This window comes from Sorex araneus, chromosome 7 (assembly GCF_027595985.1).
Source record: "Sorex araneus isolate mSorAra2 chromosome 7, mSorAra2.pri, whole genome shotgun sequence".
Taxonomy (NCBI): Eukaryota; Metazoa; Chordata; class Mammalia; order Eulipotyphla; family Soricidae; genus Sorex; species Sorex araneus.
Genome location: NC_073308.1, coordinates 524,971 through 538,310, shown reverse-complemented (window position 1 = coordinate 538,310; position 13,340 = coordinate 524,971).

Here is a 13,340-nt window from a genome sequence, read left to right as displayed (position 1 = left end):
CACTGCGCATGCGTGGCGGCCATAACGCACTGCGCATTCGTTTCGGCCAAGGCGCACTGCGCATGCGTGGCGGCCAGAGCGCACTGCACATGCATGGCGGCCAAGGCGCACTGCGCATGCGTGGCGACCAGAGCGCACTGCGCATTCGTGGCGGCCAAGGCGCACTGCGCATGCGTGGCGGCCAGAGCGCACTGCGCATGCATGGCGGCCAAGTCGCACTGCGCATGCGTGGCGGCCAGAGCGCACTGCGCATGCGTGGCGGCCAGAGCGCATTGCGCATGCGTGGCGGCCAGAGCGCATTGCGCATACTTGGTAGCCATGACAGAGTGACCTCATATTGGGTGATTGGCGGGAGCCAATAGACCATGTCAGAGGCGGGGTAAACAGGCTATATAAGGACTGCCATTACCCGGGTTGTTGTTCTATCTCATGCATGACGGCCAGAGCGCATTTCGCATGCGTGGCGGCCAAGACATAGTGACCTATATGGGGTGATTGGCGGGAGCCAATAGATGAGCACCACCTCATATGGGGTGATTGGTGAGAGCCAATAGATGAGCGCCACCTCATATGGGGACTGCCATTACCCGGGTTGTTGTTCTTTCTCATGCGTGGCGGCCAGAGTGCACTGCGCATTCGTGGCGGCCAGAGCGCACTGCGCATGCGTCGCGGCCAGAGCGCACTGCGCATGCGTGGGGGCCAGAGCGCATTGTGCATGTGTGGCGGGCAGAGCACTCTGCGCATGCCTGGCGGCCAGAGCGCACTGCGCATGCGTGGCGGCCAGAGCGCACATCGCATGCGTGGCGGCCAAGGCGCACTGCGCATGTATGGCGGACAAGGCGCACTGCGCATGCGTGGCGGCCAGAGCGCACTGCGTATTCGTGGCGGCCAGAGCGCATTGCGCATGTGTGGGGGCCAGAGCGCACTGCGCATTCGTGGCGGCCAGAGCGCAATCCGCATGCGTGTGGGCCAGAGCGCATTGCGCATGCGTGGCGGCCAGAGCGCACTGCGCATGCGTGGCGGCCAGAGCGCACTGCGCATGCGTGGCGGCCAGAGCGCACGTCGCATGCGTGGCGGCCAAGGCGCACTGCGCATGCGTGGTGACCAGAGCGAACTGCGCATTCGTGGCGGCGAAGGCGCACTGCGCATGCGTGGCGGCCAGAGCGCAGTGCGCATGCATGGCTGCCAAGGCGCACTGCGCATGCGGGTCGGCAAGAGCGCACTGCGCATTCGTGGCGGCCAGAGCTCACTGCGCATGCGTGGCTGCCAGAGCGCACTGCGTATTCGTGGCGGCCAGAGCGCATTGCGCATGCATGGGGGCCAGAGCGCATTGCGCATGCGTGGCGGCCAGAGCGCATTGCGCATACTTGGTAGCCATGACAGAGTGACCTCATATGGGGTGATTGGCGGGAGCCAATAGATGAGCGCGACCTCATGTGGGGTGATTGTCGAAAGCAATAGACTACGTCAGAGGCGGGGCAACCAGGCTATATAAGGACTGCCTTTACCCGGGTTGTTGTTCTTTCTCATGGGTGGCGGCCAGCGCGCATTTTGCATGCGTGGCGGCCATGACAGAATGACCTATATGGGGTGATTAGCAGGAGCCAATAGATGAGCACCACCTCATATGGGGTGATTGGTGAGAGCCAATAGATGAGCGCCACCTCCTATGGGGACTGCTATTACCCGGGTTGTTGTTCTTTCTCATGTGTGGCGGCCAGAGCTCACTGCGCATACCTGGCGGCCAGAGCGCACATCGCATGCGTGGCAGCCAAGGCGCACTGCGCATGCCTGGCGACCAGAGCGCACTGCGCATTCGTGGCGGCCAAGGCGCACTGCGCATGCGTGGCGGCCCGAGTGCACTGCGCATGCATGGCGGCCAAGGCGCACTGCGCATGCGTGGCGGCCAGAGTGCACTGCGCATTCGTGGCGGCCAGAGCGCATTGTGCATGCGTGGGGCAAGAGCGCACTGCGCATTCGTGGCGGTCAGAGCGCATTGCGCATGCGTGGCGGCCAGAGCGCATTGCACATACTTGGTAGCCATGAAAGAGTGACCTCATATGGGGTGAATGGCGGGAGCCAATATATGAGCGCCACTTCATGTGGGGTGATTGTCGAAAGCCAATAGACTACGTCAGAGGCGGGGCAACCAGGCTATATAAGGACTGCCATTACCCGGGTTGTTGTTCTTTCTAATGCATGGGGGCCAGAGCGCACTGCGCATTCGTGGCGGCCAGAGCGCATTGCGCATTCGTGGTGGCCAGAGCGCATTGCGCATGCGTGGGGGCCAGAGCGCACTGCGCATTCGTGGTGGCCAGAGCGCATTGCGCATGCATGGGGGCCAGAGCGCACTGCGCATGCGTGGCGACCAGAGCGCACTGCGCATGCGTGGCGGCCAGAGCGCATTGCGCATGCGTGGGGGCCAGAGCGCACTGCGCATTCGTGGCGGCCAGAGCACATTGCGCATGCGTGGCGGCCAGAACGCATTGCGCATGCGTGGTGGCCAGAGCGCATTGCGCATACGTGGTGGTCATGATAGAGAGACCTCATATGGGGTGATTGGCGGGAGCCAATAGATGAGCGTGACCTCATATGGGGTGATTGGCGAGAGCCAATTGATGAGCGCCACCTCATATGGGGTGATTGGCGAGAGCCAATAGAGCACGTCAGAAGCGGGGCAACCAGGCTATATAAGAACTACCATTACCAGGGTTGTTGTTTTTTCTCTTGCGTGGTGGCCAGAGCGCATTGCGCATGTGTGGCGGCCAGAGCGCATTGCGAATGCGTGGCGGGCAGAGCGCACTGCGCATGCGTGACGCCCAGAGCACATTGCGCATGCGTGGAGACCAGAGCTCATTGCGCATGCGTGGCGGCCAGAGCGCACTGCGCATGCATGGCGGCCAGAGCGCATTGCGCATGTGTGGGGGCCAGAGCTCATTGCGCATGCGTGGCGGCCATGGCGCACTGCGCATGCGTGGCGGGCATAGTGCACTACGCATTCGTGGCGGCCAGAGCGCACTGCGCATACGTGGGGGACAGAGCGCATTGCGCATGCGTGGCGGCCAGAGCGCACTGCGCATGCCTGGCGGCCAGCGCGCACTGCGCATGCGTGGCGGCCAGAGCGCACTGCGCATGCGTGGGGGACAGAGCGCATTGCGCATGCGTGGCGGCCAGAGCGCACTGCGCATGCCTGGCGGCCAGAGCGCACTGCGCATGCGTGGCGACCAGAACGCACTGCGCATTCGTGGCGGCCAAGGCGCACTGCGCATGCGTGGCGGCCAGAGCGCACTGCGCATGCATGGCGGCCAAGTCGCACTGCGCATGCGTGGCGGCCAAGGCGCACTGCGCATGCGTGGCGACCAGAGCGGACTGCGCAATCGTGGCGGCCAAGGTGCACTGCGCATGCGTGGCGGCCAGAGCGCACTGCGCATGCATGGCGGCCAAGTCGCACTGCGCATGCGTGGCGGCCAGAGCGCACTGCGCATGCGTGGCGGCCAGAGCGCATTGCGCATGCGTGGCGGCCAGAGCGCATTGCGCATACTTGGTAGCCATGACAGAGTGACCTCATATGGGGTGATTGGCGGGAGCCAATAGATAGCGCGACCTCATGTGGGGTGATTGTCGAAAGCCAATAGACCATGTCAGGGGCGGGGTAAACAGGCTATATAAGGACTGCCATTGCCCGGGTTGTTGTTCTTTCTCATGCGTGGCGGCCAGAGCGCATTTCGCATGCGTGGCGGCCATGACATAGTGACCTATATGGGGTGATTGGCGAGAGCCAATAGATGAGCACCACCTCATATGGGGTGATTGGTGAGAGCCAATAGATGAGCGCCAACTCATATGGGGACTGCCATTACCCGGGTTGTTGTTCTTTCTCATGCGTGGAGGCCAGAGCGCACTGCGCATGTGTCGCGGCCAGAGCGCACTGCGCATGCGTTGGGCCAGAGCGCATTGTGCATGCGTGGCGGGCAGAGCACACTGCGCATGCCTGGCGGCCAGAGCGCACTGCGCATGCGTGGCGGCCAGAGCGCACATCGCATGCGTGGCGGCTAAGGCGCACTGCGCATGCGTGGCGACAGAGCGCACTGCGCATTCGTGGCGGCCAAGGCGCACTGCGCATGCTGGCGGCCAGAGCGCACTGCTCATGTATGGCGGCCAAGGCGCACTGCGCATGCGTGGCGGCCAGAGCGCACTGCGCATTCGTGGCGGCCAGAGCGCATTGCGCATGTGTGGGGGCCAGAGCGCACTGCGCATTCGTGGCGGCCAGAGCGCAATCCGCATGCGTGTGGGCCAGAGCGCACTGCGCATGCGTGGCGGCAAGAGCGCACTGCGCATGCCTGGCGGCCAGAGCGCACTGCGCATGCGTGACGGCCAGAGCGCACATCGCATGCGTGGCGGCCAAGGCGCACTGCGCATGCGTGGCGACCAGAGCGAACTGCGCATTCGTGGCGGCGAAGGCGCACTGCGCATGTGTGGCGGCCAGAGCGCACTGCGCATGCATGGCGGCCAAGGCGCACTGCGCATGTGGGTCGGCAAGAGCGCACTGCTCATTCGTGGCGGCCAGAGCGCACTGCGCATGCGTGGCTGCCAGAGCGCACTGCGTATTCGTGGCGGCCAGAGCGCATTGCGCATGCGTGGGGGCCAGAGCGCATTGCGCATGCATGGCGGCCAGAGCGCATTGCGCATACTTGGTAGCCATGACAGAGTGACCTCATATGGGGTGATTGGCGGGAGCCAATAGATGAGCGCAACCTCATGTGGGGTGATTGTCGAAAGCAATAGACTACGTCAGAGGCGGGGCAACCAGGCTATATAAGGACTGCCATTACCCGGGTTGTTGTTCTTTCTCATGCGTGGCGGCCAGAGCGCGTTTCGAATGCATGGCGGCCAGAGCGCACTGCGCATGCCTGGCGGCCAGAGCGCACTGCGCAAGCGTGGCGGCAGAGCGCATTGCTCATGCGTGGCGGCCAGAGCGCATTGCGCATATGTGGGGGCCAGAGCGCATTGCGCATGCTTCGGGGCCAGAGCGCATTGCGCATACGTGGTGGACATTACAGAGAGACCTCATATGGGGTGATTGGCGAGAGCCAATAGACCACGTCAGAGGTGGGGCAACCAGGCTATATAAGGACTGCCATTACCCGGGTTGTTGTTCTTTCTCATGCGTGGCGGCCAGAGCTCACTGCGCATACCTGGCGGCCAGAGCGCACATCGCATGCGTGGCAGCCAAGGCGCACTGCGCATGCCTGGCGACCAGAGCGCACTGCGCATTCGTGGCGGCCAAGGCGCACTGCGCATGCGTGGCGGCCCGAGTGCACTGCGCATGCATGGCGGCCAAGGCGCACTGCGCATGTGTGGCGGCCAGAGCGCACTGCGCATTCGTGGCGGCCAGAGCGCATTGCACATACTTGGTAGCCATGACAGAGTGACCTCATATGGGGTGAATGGCGGGAGCCAATATATGAGCGCCACCTCATGTGGGGTGATTGTCGAAAGCCAATAGACCACGTCAGAGGCAGGGCAACCAGGCTATATAAGGACTGCCATTACCCGTGTTGTTGTTCTTTCTAATGCGTGGGGGCCAGAGCACACTGCGCATTCGTGGCGGCCAGAGCGCATTGCGCATTCGTGGTGGCCAGAGCGCATTGCGCATGCGTGGGGGCCAGAGCGCATTGCGCATGCGTGGGGGCCAGAGAGCATTGCGCATGCGTGGCGGCCAGAGCGCATTGCGCATGCGTGGGGGCCAGAGCGCACTGCGCATTCGTGGCTGCCAGAGCGCATTGCGCATGCGTGGCGGCCAGAGCGCACTGCGCATTCGTGGCGGCCAGAACGCATTGCGAATGCGTGGGGGCCAGAGCGCACTGCGCATTCGTGGCGGCCAAGGCGCAGTGCGCATGCGTGGCGGCCAGAACGCACTGCGCATGCGTGGCGGCCAGAGCGCACTGCGCATGCGTGGGGGCCAGATCGCATTGCGCATACTTGGTAGCCATGACAGAGTGACCTCATATGGGGTGATTGGGGGGAGCCAATAGATGAGCGCGACCTCATGTGGGGTGAATGTCGAAAGCCAATAGACCACGTCAGAGGCGGGGCAACCAGGCTATATAAGGACTGCCATTACCCGGGTTGTTGTTCTTTCTGATGCGTGGCGGCCAGAGCACATTTCGCATGCGTGGCGGCCATGACAGATTGACCTATATGGGGTGATTGGCGGGAGCCAATAGATGAGCACCACCTCATATGGGGTGATTGGTGAGAGCCAATAGATGAGCGCCACCTCATATGGGGACTGCCATTACCCGGGTTGTTGTTCTTTCTCATGCGTGGCGGCCAGAGCGCACTGCGCATGCCTAGAGGCCAGAGCGCACTGCGAAAGCGTTGTGGCCAGAGCGCACTGCGCATGCGTGGGGGCCAGAGCGCACTGCACATTCATGTCGGCCAGAGCGCACTGCGCATGCGTGACGGCCAGAGCGCACTGCGCATGCGTGGCCGCCAGAGCGCACTGCGCATGCGTGTTGGCCAAGGCGCACTGCGCATGCGTGGCGACCAGAGCGCACTGCGCATTCGTGGCGGCCAAGGCGCACTGCGCATGCGTGGCGGCCAGCGCGCACTGCGCATGCGTGGGGGCCAGAGCGCACTGCGCATGCCTGGCGGCCAGAGCGCACTGCGCATGCGTGGCGACCAGAACGCACTGCGCATTCGTGGCGGCCAAGGCGCACTGCGCATGCGTGGCGGCCAGATCGCACTGCACATGCATGGCGGCCAAGTCGCCCTGCGCATGCGTGGCAACAGAGCGCACTGCGCATTCCTGGCGGCCAAGGTGCACTGCGCATGCGTGGCGGCCAGAGCGCACTGCGCATGCGTGTTGGCCAAGGCGCACTGCGCATGCGTGGCGGCCAGAGCGCACTGCACATGCATGGCAACCAAGGCGCACTGCGCATGCGTGGCGACCAGAGCGCACTGCGCATGCGTGTTGGCCAAGGCGCACTGCGCATGCGTGGCGACCAGAGCGCACTGCGCATTCGTGGCGGCCAAGGCGCACTGCGCATGCGTGGAGGCCAGCGCGCACTGCGCATGCGTGGGGGCCAGAGCGCACTGCGCATGCCTGGCGGCCAGATCGCACAGCGCATGCGTGGCGACCAGAACGCACTGTGCATTCGTGGCGGCCAAGGCACACAGCGCATGCGTGGCGGCCAGAGCGCACTGCACATGCATGGCGGCCAAGTCGCACTGCGCATGCGTGGGGGCAAGAGCGCACTGCACATTCATGTCGGCCAGAGCGCACTGCGCATGCGTGACGGCCAGAGCGAACTGCGCATGCGTGGCCGCCAGAGCGCACTGCGCATGCCTGTTTGCCAAGGCGCACTGCGCATGCGTGGCGACCAGAGCGCACTGCGCATGCGTGGCGGCCAGAGCGCACTGCACATGCATGGCAACCAAGGCGCACTGCGCATGCGTGGGGGCCAGAGCGCACTGCGCATGCCTGGCGGCCAGAGTGCACTGCGCATGCGTGGCGACAAGAACGCACTGCGCATTCGTGGCGGCCAAGGCGCACTGCGCATGCGTGGCGGCCAGAGCGCACTGCGCATGCGTGGGGGCCAGAGCGCACTGCGCATGCGTGGGGGCCAGAGCGCATTGCGCATACTTGGTAGCCATGACAGAGTGACCTCATATGGGGTGATTGGGGGGAGCCAATAGATGAGCGCGACCTCATGTGGGGTGAATGTCGAAAGCCAATAGACCACGTCAGAGGCGGGGCAACCAGGCTATATAAGGACTGCCATTACCCGGGTTGTTGTTCTTTCTGATGCGTGGCGGCCAGAGCACATTTCGCATGCGTGGCGGCCATGACAGATTGACCTATATGGGGTGATTGGCGGGAGCCAATAGATGAGCACCACCTCATATTGGGTGATTGGTGAGAGCCAATAGATGAGCGCCACCTCATATGGGGACTGCCATTACCCGGGTTGTTGTTCTTTCTCATGCGTTGCGGCCAGAGCGCACTGCGCATGCCTAGAGGCCAGAGCGCACTGCGAAAGCGTTGTGGCCAGAGCGCACTGCGCATGCGTGGGGGCCAGAGCGCACTGCACATTCATGTCGGCCAGAGCGCACTGCGCATGCGTGACGGCCAGAGCGCACTGCGCATGCGTGGCCGCCAGAGCGCACTGCGCATGCGTGTTGGCCAAGGCGCACTGCGCATGCGTGGCGACCAGAGCGCACTGCGCATTCGTGGCGGCCAAGGCGCACTGCGCATGCGTGGCGGCCCGCGCGCACTGCGCATGCGTGGGGGCCAGAGCGCACTGCGCATGCCTGGCGGCCAGAGCGCACTGCGCATGCGTGGCGACCAGAACGCACTGCGCATTCGTGGCGGCCAAGGCGCACTGCGCTTGCGTGGCGGCCAGAGCGCACTGCACATGCATGGCGGCCAAGTCGCCCTGCGCATGCGTGGCGGCCAGAGCGCACTGCGCATGCGTGTTGGCCAAGGTGCACTGCGCATGCGTGGCGGCCAGAGCGCACTGCGCATGCGTGTTGGCCAAGGCGCACTGCGCATGCGTGGCGGCCAGAGCGCACTGCGCATGCATGGCGGCCAAGTCGCCCTGCGCATGCGTGGCAACAGAGCGCACTGCGCATTCCTGGCGCCCAAGGTGCACTGCGCATGCGTGGCGGCCAGAGCGCACTGCGCATGTATGGCGGCCAAGGCGCACTGCGCATGTGTGGCGGCCAGAACGCACTGCGCATTCGTGGCGGCCAGAGCGCAATCCGCATGCGTGTGGGCCAGAGCGCATTGCGCATGCGTGGCGGCCAGAGCGCACTGCGCATGCCTGGTGGCCGGAGCGCACTGCGCATGCGTGGCGGCCAGAGCGCACATCGCATGCGTGGCGGCCAAGGCGCACTGCGCATGCGTGGCGACCAGAGCGAACTGCGCATTCGTGGCGGCGAAGGCGCACTGCGCATGCGTGGCGGCCATAGCGCACTGCGCATGCATGGCGGCCAAGGTGCACTGCGCATGCGGGTCGGCAAGAGCGCACTGCGCATTCGTGCTGGCCAGAGCGCACTGCGCATGCGTGGCTGCCAGAGCGCACTACGTATTCGTGGCGGCCAGAGCGCATTGCGCATGCGTGGAAGCCAGAGCGCATTGCGCATGCGTGGCGGCCAGAGCGCATTGCGCATACTTGGTAGCCATGACAGAGTGACCTCATATGGGGTGATTGGCGGGAGCCAATAGATGAGCGCGACCTCATGTGGGGTGATTGTCGAAAGCAATAGACTACGTCAGAGGCGGGGCAACCAGGCTATATAAGTACTGCCATTACCCGGGTTGTTGTTCTTTCTCATGCGTGGCGGCCTGAGTGCACTGCGCATACCTGGCGGCCAAGGCGCACTGCGCATGCGTGGCGTCCAGAGCGCACTGCGCATTCGTGGCGGCCAGAGCGCATTGTGCATGCATGGGGCAAGAGCGCACTGCGCATTCGTGGCGGTCAGAGCGCATTGCGCATGCGTGGCGGCCAGAACGCATTGCACATACTTGGTAGCCATGACAGAGTGACCTCATATGGGGTGAATGGCGGGAGCCAATAGACCATGTCAGAGGCGGGGTAAACAGGCTATATAAGGACTGCCATTACCCGGGTTGTTGTTCTATCTCATGCGTGACGGCCAGAGCGCATTTCGCATGCGTGGCGGCCATGACATAGTGACCTATATGGGGTGATTGGCGTGAGCCAATAGATGAGCACCACCTCATATGGGGTGATTGGTGAGAGCCAATAGATGAGCGCCACCTCATATGGGGACTGCCATTACCCGGGTTGTTGTTCTTTCTCATGCGTGGCGGCCAGAGCACACTGCGAATTCGTGGTGGCCAGAGCGCACTGCGCATGCGTCGCGGCCAGAGCGCACTGCGCATGCGTGGGGGCCAGAGCGCACTGCGCATGCGTGGCGGCCAGAGCGCACATCGCATGCGTGGCGGCCAAGGCGCACTGCGCATGTATGGCGGCCAAGGCGCACTGCGCATGCGTGTTGGCCAAGGCGCACTGCGCATGCGTGGCGGCCAGAGCGCACTGCACATGCATGGCAACCAAGGCGCACTGCGCATGCGTGGCGACCAGAGCGCACTGCGCATTCGTGGCGGCCAAGGCGCACTGCGCATGCGTGGCGGCCAGAGCGCACTGCGCATGCATGGCGGCCAAGTCGCCCTGCGCATGCGTGGCAACAGAGCGCACTGCGCATTCCTGGCGGCCAAGGTGCACTGCGCATGCGTGGCGGCCAGAGCGCACTGCGCATGTATGGCGGCCAAGGCGCACTGCGCATGTGTGGCGGCCAGAACGCACTGCGCATTCGTGGCGGCCAGAGCGCAATCCGCATGCGTGTGGGCCAGAGCGCATTGCGCATGCGTGGCGGCCAGAGCGCACTGCGCATGCCTGGTGGCCGGAGCGCACTGCGCATGCCTGGTGGCCGGAGCGCACTGCGCATGCGTGGCGGCCAGAGCGCACATCGCATGCGTGGCGGCCAAGGTGCACTGCGCATGCGTGGCGACCAGAGCGAACTGCGCATTCGTGGCGGCGAAGGCGCACTGCGCATGCGTGGCGGCCAGAGCGCACTGCGCATGCATGGCGGCCAAGGTGCACTGCGCATGCGGGTCGGCAAGAGCGCACTGCGCATTCGTGCTGGCCAGAGCGCACTGCGCATGCGTGGCTGCCAGAGCGCACTACGTATTCGTGGCGGCCAGAGCGCATTGCGCATGCGTGGAAGCCAGAGCGCATTGCGCATGCGTGGCGGCCAGAGCGCATTGCGCATACTTGGTAGCCATGACAGAGTGACCTCATATGGGGTGATTGGCGGGAGCCAATAGATGAGCGCGACCTCATGTGGGGTGATTGTCGAAAGCAATAGACTACGTCAGAGGCGGGGCAACCAGGCTATATAAGTACTGCCATTACCCGGGTTGTTGTTCTTTCTCATGCGTGGCGGCCTGAGTGCACTGCGCATACCTGGCGGCCAAGGCGCACTGCGCATGCGTGGCGTCCAGAGCGCACTGCGCATTCGTGGCGGCCAGAGCGCATTGTGCATGCGTGGGGCAAGAGCGCACTGCGCATTCGTGGCGGTCAGAGCGCATTGCGCATGCGTGGCGGCCAGAACGCATTGCACATACTTGGTAGCCATGACAGAGTGACCTCATATGGGGTGAATGGCGGGAGCCAATAGACCATGTCAGAGGCGGGGTAAACAGGCTATATAAGGACTGCCATTACCCGGGTTGTTGTTCTATCTCATGCGTGACGGCCAGAGCGCATTTCGCATGCATGGCGGCCATGACATAGTGACCTATATGGGGTGATTGGCGGGAGCCAATAGATGAGCACCACCTCATATGGGGTGATTGGTGAGAGCCAATAGATGAGCGCCACCTCATATGGGGACTGCCATTACCCGGGTTGTTGTTCTTTCTCATGCGTGGCGGCCAGAGCACACTGCGCATTCGTGGTGGCCAGAGCGCACTGCGCATGCGTCGCGGCCAGAGCGCACTGCGCATGCGTGGGGGCCAGAGCGCACTGCGCATGCGTGGCGGCCAGAGCGCACATCGCATGCGTGGCGGCCAAGGCGCACTGCGCATGTATGGCGGCCAAGGCGCACTGCGCATGCGTGGCGGCCAGAGTGCACTGCCTATTCGTGGCGGCCAGAGCGCATTGCGCATGTGTGGGGGCCAGAGCGCACTGCGCATTCGTGGCGGCCAGAGCGCAATCCGCATGCTTGTGGGCCAGAGCGCATTGCGCATGCGTGGCGGCCAGAGCGCACTGCGCATGCGTGGCGGCCAGAGCGCACTGCGCATGCGTGGCGGCCAGAGCGCACGTCGCATGCGTGGCGGCCAAGGCGCACTGCGCATGCGTGGCGACCAGAGCGAACTGCGCATTCGTGGCGGCGAAGGCGCACTGCGCATGCGTGGCGGCCAGAGCGCTCTGCGCATGCATGGCGGCCAAGGCGCACTGCGCATGCGGGTCGGCAAGAGCGCACTGCGCATTCGTGGCGGCCAGAGCTCACTGCGCATGCGTGGCTGCCAGAGCGCACTGCGTATTTGTGGCGGCCAGAGCGCATTGCGCATGCGTGGGGGCCAGAGCGCATTGCGCATGCGTGGCGGCCAGAGCGCATTGCGCATACTTGGTAGCCATGACAGAGTGACCTCATATGGGGTGATTGGCGGGAGCCAATAGATGAGCGCGACCTCATGTGGGGTGATTGTCGAAAGCAATAGACTACGTCAGAGGCGGGGCAACCAGGCTATATAAGGACTGCCATTACCCGGGTTGTTGTTCTTTCTCATGCGTGGCGGCCAGCGCGCATTTTGCATGCGTGGCGGCCATGACAGAGTGACCTATATGGGGTGATTAGCAGGAGCCAATAGATGAGCACCACCTCATATGGGGTGATTGGTGAGAGCCAATAGATGAGCGCCACCTCATATGGGGACTGCCATTACCCGGGTTGTTGTTCTTTCTCATGCGTGGCGGCCAGAGCGCACTGCGCATGCCTAGAGGCCAGAGCGCACTGCGAAAGCGTTGTGGCCAGAGCGCACTGCGCATGCGTGGGGGCCAGAGCGCACTGCACATTCATGTCGGCCAGAGCGCACTGCGCATGCGTGACGGCCAGAGCGCACTGCGCATGCGTGGCCGCCAGAGCGCACTGCGCATGCGTGTTGGCCAAGGCGCACTGCGCATGCGTGGCGACCAGAGCGCACTGCGCATTCGTGGCGGCCAAGGCGCACTGCGCATGCGTGGCGGCCAGCGCGCACTGCGCATGCGTGGGGGCCAGAGCGCACTGCGCATGCCTGGCGGCCAGAGCGCACTGCGCATGCGTGGCGACCAGAACGCACTGCGCATTCGTGGCGGCCAAGGCGCACTGCGCATGCGTGGCGGCCAGAGCGCACTGCACATGCATGGCGGCCAAGTCGCACGGCGCATGCGTGGGGGCAAGAGCGCACTGCGCATGCGTGTTGGCCAAGGCGCACTGCGCATGCGTGGCGGCCAGCGCGCACTGCGCATGCGTGGGGGCCAGAGCGCACTGCGCATGCCTGGCGGCCAGAGCGCACTGCGCATTCGTGGCGGCCAAGGCGCACTGCGCATGCGTGGCGACCAGAGCGCACTGCGCATTCGTGGCGGCCAAGGCGCACTGCGCATGCGTGGCGGCCAGAGCGCACTGCGCATGCATGGCGGCCAAGTCGCCCTGCGCATGCGTGGCAACAGAGCGCACTGCGCATTCCTGGCGGCCAAGGTGCACTGCGCATGCGTGGCGGCCAGAGCGCACTGCGCATGTATGGCGGCCAAGGCGCACTGCGCATG